This window comes from Panicum hallii, chromosome 3, assembly GCF_002211085.1.
Source record: "Panicum hallii strain FIL2 chromosome 3, PHallii_v3.1, whole genome shotgun sequence".
NCBI classification, from domain to species: Eukaryota; Viridiplantae; Streptophyta; class Magnoliopsida; order Poales; family Poaceae; genus Panicum; species Panicum hallii.
This window is the reverse complement of record NC_038044.1, coordinates 29,520,936-29,527,369: the sequence shown is the minus strand read 5'-3', so window position 1 is coordinate 29,527,369 and position 6,434 is coordinate 29,520,936.

Sequence of the window (6,434 nt, the reverse complement as noted above, 5' to 3'; positions counted from 1 at the left end):
GGGAGCTGGTGCGCAAACAGGGCACCGCCTCTATTGAGCATTCGGAGCGGCTTCTGCACGTGATGAGGATATGGCTCGTATGGATACAAACATAATAAGAACATATTTGGGGAGAGACATGGATGATGAGTATGTGATATGCTTATGTAGAACCATTCGTGCTAAAGACAAGGTGAGCTTGTTCTTATATTATTTGTTTACTTATTTTGAGAATAGATTGCTACCTAAAAATATTATTATAATTAGAAATCATGGAGATGATGATGGAGTACTCAAAGATAGGCATGGAGGGGAACAGGACCAGCAAGGGACGTCCAACCCAAGTTAGAGTCCTAAACAATATCAAATTCGAGTCCACCTCGGATTTCAGAACCTTACTTCACCAAAACTGACGCCCTGGCCACATACGGAGTCGGATTTGCACGTTCTATATATGGTTGGAACCATAATTTCATAGAGCTTCCAATGGCATTGGTACCACCTCAAAATACCTTCTAAATCGACGGGAATCGTTGACACAAGTGGGCATCCAGAATCTGATAGGGTGTTGTGTCACCGTCTTTTGGGCCGTCGGCCCGTGTACCGTGTTGAAGCCCGTTAGGGTTACATCCAGGGAACTTGCATGCCCCTAACTCCCTTTTATTCAGTAGCCATCTCCACCTTAGGGTTTGGATTTTGCTTAGATTCAATCTGTCATCATACAGTGTCGCCGGTCATCGGTTTGTGAGACTCCACCTCGTAATCAAGTCTGTTTGATTGCATCTCCTGTTCTTGCTTGTGTTCTTGATTGCACTTGCAGAGATAAGCCTTTGTGGTGAGGTTATTCGTGTGACACGGGTGATAACCAACGGAGCAGTGGTATAGTGATTGCGGGGTTCTGTTCATTCGGAGCCTTGGATCATCAACGTCGAGTTCTCCACCAATCAAGTTTACCTTACCTCTCGAAAGATCAGGACTCAACCTCCTATCAGTATATGCCTTGGGTGACCATGGGGGAGGCGTCGGCTCTCGGCGGAGGATGTGTCAGTGTTTCCACCATCAAGGTCCAGGTACGCGAAGGAACTCCTCGTCCCTTCCTGATGTGGGGCATGCCTGCGGGAGCTACCCGGGAGATTGATCTCCTCGCTGTCGCCTGAGATGACAAGGGAGTTCAGTTGGTGGCGGCGGCAAATGGACTGTTCACTGGCATCCCCTGGAAAGGTGCCCTTCAGGAAGGGGGTGAAGAAGATAGTTTGCGAGGAAGATTCTCCTCCCAGTCTTCCCGCACTTGTAGCAGCCCTCCTCAAGGCTTCCAACATTACCACCCTTGTGGTGGTTACAGTACCCCAACTTGCTGCGGCCTTTGTCATAATGGAAGGCGGTCAGGTCGGGGGCACCGTATTTGTGCACACATGGAGATAACCCCGACCATGGTTGAGCCGACGTCACTTGCCTTGATGGCTCGGGTGATGGGCTCGGTGAACTCCTACCAGGTGTGCCCAAGAATAATTTTGGGCGTCCAAGTGGAATCCCAGTCCGTCGTTCATGATGGGGTCGGCATAGCCCACAGGTGGCATTCCACTGCTCGGTGACCCGCCTCCCGGCAGATGCTTGAGTCGTCCAACCGACTCAGGTGGCCCGCTAGCCTCTCCTTGTGTCACACCTAGTTTTAAGGACAAAACCGAATGTATGCCAGGATCAAGTTCCATACACATAGTGACTTCATCAATGAATAATCAGCAACAGTATCACAGAAAGATAAATAAATGACTAAAAGACTATCAGAGTTATACAACTTATCCTAGAAACATAGGCTTCAACTTCACAAGCAATAGATCGAGGGTTGTCTAGGCCTAGAACTCAGCATCATCTTCAAAAGACTTCACATCAACTTTCTCTTCTGAGCAGCAATTATAACAAGCGTGAGTACACTTATGGTTGGTTCTCAGCAAGTGTTGGGAATTGTATGGCATGAAGGCCAAAAGTAAGGAAAGGCTGACTGGCTTACTGCGATAAGCAATTTTAGTTGGTCAAGTTTTATTAGCACCTGATTACTAAGATATAAGTTCATACCAAAATCCACATTAAATGAAACAGAACAGGTATAACAGAAATATAACCATAACCATAAACATGGTCCACGATTTAATTCATCTTCAAGTTCAATTATCATGTGAGGGTCGAAGACGCTCTTAACCGTGAGCACGGCTGATAAATTAGTTTTCAATCTGGAGAGGTTGTACACTTTACCCACAATTCGTGTCTCCCAATTTGCCAGAGGTAGCTAGCCTCTTAAACACTTCCGAGGTGAGTGGCAAGGGATTCACTACGAGACCTTTACAAAGAGACTCTAACTTATGACAATCCGCTAAGGTTTCAAGTCAAGGCGGTCATAACTCTCCCTAATGAGGAAGTGCCTTAGCCAAGGACCACATATCAAAGCCTCAAGAGGACCGAATTATAACCCGATGATGCAACCCCTCTTGCCCTTTCGGTAAGATTATCATAAGCTAGAGTCTCTAATTAATTAGCCAAGACCAGAGCCATATATTATTGTGATTGCACTGTTTTCCTTGGTGGTTCTCCATGTTCCGATTAACCATATGATCTTGTGATTAACAACACAAATTATCCAAGAACATGAAGTAAAAAAGGTATATCATTGTTTAGGTAGCCAACCGTATCCCAAGAGTATAAGCAACTAGCATAGCTACCCAACAAAAAGATAAAACCCAGGTTGGCAAGGAATGATCATAAAGATTAGGCATATCCTTAATTAGGATCCATTAAAATTAGGACACATGCATGCATAAAGAAAAAGTTATATTTATTTTCATTATTAGGACAAAAGAATGATCAAGGAAACACTTAGCTTTCTTTTAGAGAATAGCTGCTCGGAGTCTTCAACTCTTGTTCTTGAAACTCTTCATCTTCAAAACTCTTCGATCGCGCTCCTTCTAACGTCACACAAGCATCGGGCCCAAGCATACAAGCAAATAAACAAACAAGAACAACTAAGAACAAATACACCAAACAAAGAGAAGCTTAACAAGAGCGTACAAAAGGATAGGGCTTGTTGCTATGGTCACGAGAGCATAAGAAATGCGGAAAACGGAGGTACGTTTGAAAACAAACAGCTATCAGAAGATTTATGTTATAAAAGAGAACAAAGAAACTATATGCTTCATTTATTTTAATTTAGAAAACTAATGTAAAAGATATTCGAAGGAGAATGTCCCTAATTATAATTAACTCATATTATATTTTCATTTATAAAGATGAGGTACAACTTAGTCAAATTTTATATATAATTGTCTATGTACAAATTATCCTAATTAAACAATTAATTAGAAAAGAAACTGGTGAGAGCATCTAAATGTCAAACTTTAACGTTCGTGTTGAACTAAACAAATTATATCTAAAACACATTTAAGTTGATATTAATCAAATTAGCATTAATTAAGAAAAATCGGAGTAAAGACTTAATTGGATTTTAATTGGAAGAACTAGATGAGAGGATATTAATCAAATTAAATCTATTTTTAATTTTAAAAATAGGAACTATGATGCAACAACGCTACAAAATGATAGCTTAGGGTTTTAGAAGACTAATGCAAAAAGAACGGGTCGAAACGGATCTAAAACGAGAAAACTACGCACGAAACAAGGTTGCAAGGACCTATACACGATTAACTATAGATTTCAGGGGCTAGCAGGGAAGATCTGCAAGACACAGAAACAGTGCTCGCAAATTAGAAAAAGTTTAGGGTTAGATCTGAAAAAGACCACGGGTGGGCTGGATTGAAATGATGCAATAGATCTAGGGGGTTTTCTGCAAAGTTTGCAAGAAACATGAAAAACTACAGGAATTACAAGATTTTCAAGGGGCTAAATTGCAAAAGCTCGGCAACTGGCTCCCATGGTGGCCGGCGACTACTATTTTGCAAATTCCCGTTGTTCTAGGGCACGGGAGATCGCGAGGAGCGGGGCAAAAGAAAGAGGACGACGAGGGGATTCGGTTCCATACCTTACTTGTAGCAGAGATGCGTTGTGGTGGCCAAATTTCGCCGGAGAAGAGGGCGGCGGTGGTCTATTTCGTGGAAGCAGACGTGTAGGCGGTGCTGCAACCGAGGGGCATGGCTGCAGGGGCATGGTCAAGGCGTGCAGGGGCCAGGGGCGGCGACGCTCTCGCGCGCGGTAGGCTTGGGCACTGAGCTTCGTGGTGGTGGCGCATGGGGGCGATGCATCTCAGGCGGCAGAGAAGGTGCGATGCAAGGAAGAGGGCGCACGGTGGTGCTGGCTGCAGCAGCAGGGTGCGAGGGCTCAAGCGCTCGGCCTTGCGAGCAGGAGGGTCGCGCAGTGCAAGGGGAGGTCGCAGGGGGCACGGTGACGGTGGTGCTCTGCTGCGCGGGTGAGGGCGCGAGGGCAGGGCGACGGCGGTGCTCTGCATAGGAAAAGGAGGGGGGCAGCAGGGAGAGATGCAGAGGGTCTCGACTGGGTTTTATAGGGGCGCCGGAGGCCTTGGGTTTGGCAAGCAGGAGGGCACACGACCAAAGGGTTCGTGAGGAGTGGTCTTGTCGAGTTTTATAAGGGCGCGAGTTCTGGCCGTGCGTAGCGCGCAGGCAAAACAAGCGCAAGGTGGCTGCGGTACGCAGCACCCGGACTCGACCCGGCTGTCGCTGTGCGCCGGTCGAGTGGCTCGGTCTATCGGGCCATGTGGGCTGGCAAGCTGCGATGGATGTGGCCGGAGCAGATTCAACCTGTGGAGATAGGTGTGGCTGAAACGGTTCGGATAAGAGTCGAAAAGATTAGTGGGTTGGTTGAAGCTGCCAGACCACTTAACGGCATGAACAAAAGAGAGACAGATGGATCCAGCAAGCCAAAACCTTTTGTAGGGCGTAGACTGTCGGGTTTGCATGACGCATGCGTCGCAAATAGCAGCATGAATCGTTCAGTCTCGAATGAAGTCTAAAACAGCATATCGCGAACAGCTAGCACGGTTTGCAGGTGACACACAAGAATACGATGAGGCGGGTATGTGTGGCCAGATCGGACTCGATCGATGAGTCCTAGCATGCACGCACAAGAAAGCTGAGTTTGGCATGACATAGCTGTTGTGCCAAGGAAGGAAAAAGAAAGGAGAGGGATGTGATGGCTGAATTGAATCAGATCAAGTTTTGGTTTTGGCGAGTCAGAGGTCAAGGTCATATAGCAACGATGTAGGTCGCCGTAGCTAGCATTTACGACACCGGAGCATTGTCGGAAAATATCGAAATCGAGCTATGGCTCCTTTTTGAGCGTGATTTGATTAGGGAGAAGGATTAGATAATGAGAAACTTGATGGGGCATCTTAGAGAATCGGGGAGGATAGAGTTAAAGGGATGGACAACAAAGAAACGGTTCGGTCTGACTACGAGGAGATAAAGAAAGAAGAAAGAAAGGGGAAGTGGAAAAGCTTCTGGATAACTCCAACTTGGTGAAGGAAGGTGATCGGCGGTGAGTGTCGGTCAGGTAGCTTCGATGAGCTATTAAGCTTTGGAAAAGAAAAGCAAAAAGGAAAAAGCATGGGTGTTTGCTGCGGTACCTCAAGAAGAAGCTTTTGATTTACTTTTTATCATCAAAACGCGACATATGACGAGATTACGGCAGTGGCCGAGGTCAATAGCACGGTTCTATGGTCTTGGGACGAATTGGGCCAAAATGAATTAAGTCCAGCTTGAGATGAAAAGAAAAGAATTCATTTTCTAGAACATATTTTCAAGCTTAAAATTAATCTAGAAAAGTCAAGATAAATCTTTTAAACCATGAAAAATATATCCTGAAGAATCCCAAAAATTTCAGGGAAAAACCTAGGACACGATGAGTCCAAATAAAATACTTGAAGCCTAAGAAAAAGATTTTAGAGCTTTCCAATAAATGGATTTAGCTCTACGGAAAAAGAGAATAATTTTCAGAAAAATCTTTAAAATTCTCGGAAAACCTTAGAGATGGATGAACACATTCTAAAAGACATTCACATCCTAAAATTAAATATTTTAGGGTGTCACACCTTGATGGAGATTCTGTGGGCATGGCTTGAGGTACATATCGGACGAGAAGGTTGAGATGACCCGAATCGCTGCCGGAGCAGGTCAGGCGAGAACCACTGGGGCTCATTTGTGTTTTCTCCCCTAGCTCCGTTTGACGTGAGGTGGCCTCGAGTCCTCCATGGACCGACCTTCGAACCTCGATCGGTCAGGTTCCCGAGTCGGGACCCATCGGCGTGCTTTCTACGCCTTTTTGGTTTTAGGGCAATTCAAAAATCAAGCTATTAAATGTGAATATCGAATGAGGACGTGGCCTATGGAAGCTTACCCAGGAAGTCGGAGTGCTGATGCAATTTTTTGGGGATGCGCGCTGGAGGCGATCCCACCATTTCAAGGAGGTGATGGGGCGCTTGGTCCGCCACGACTTCC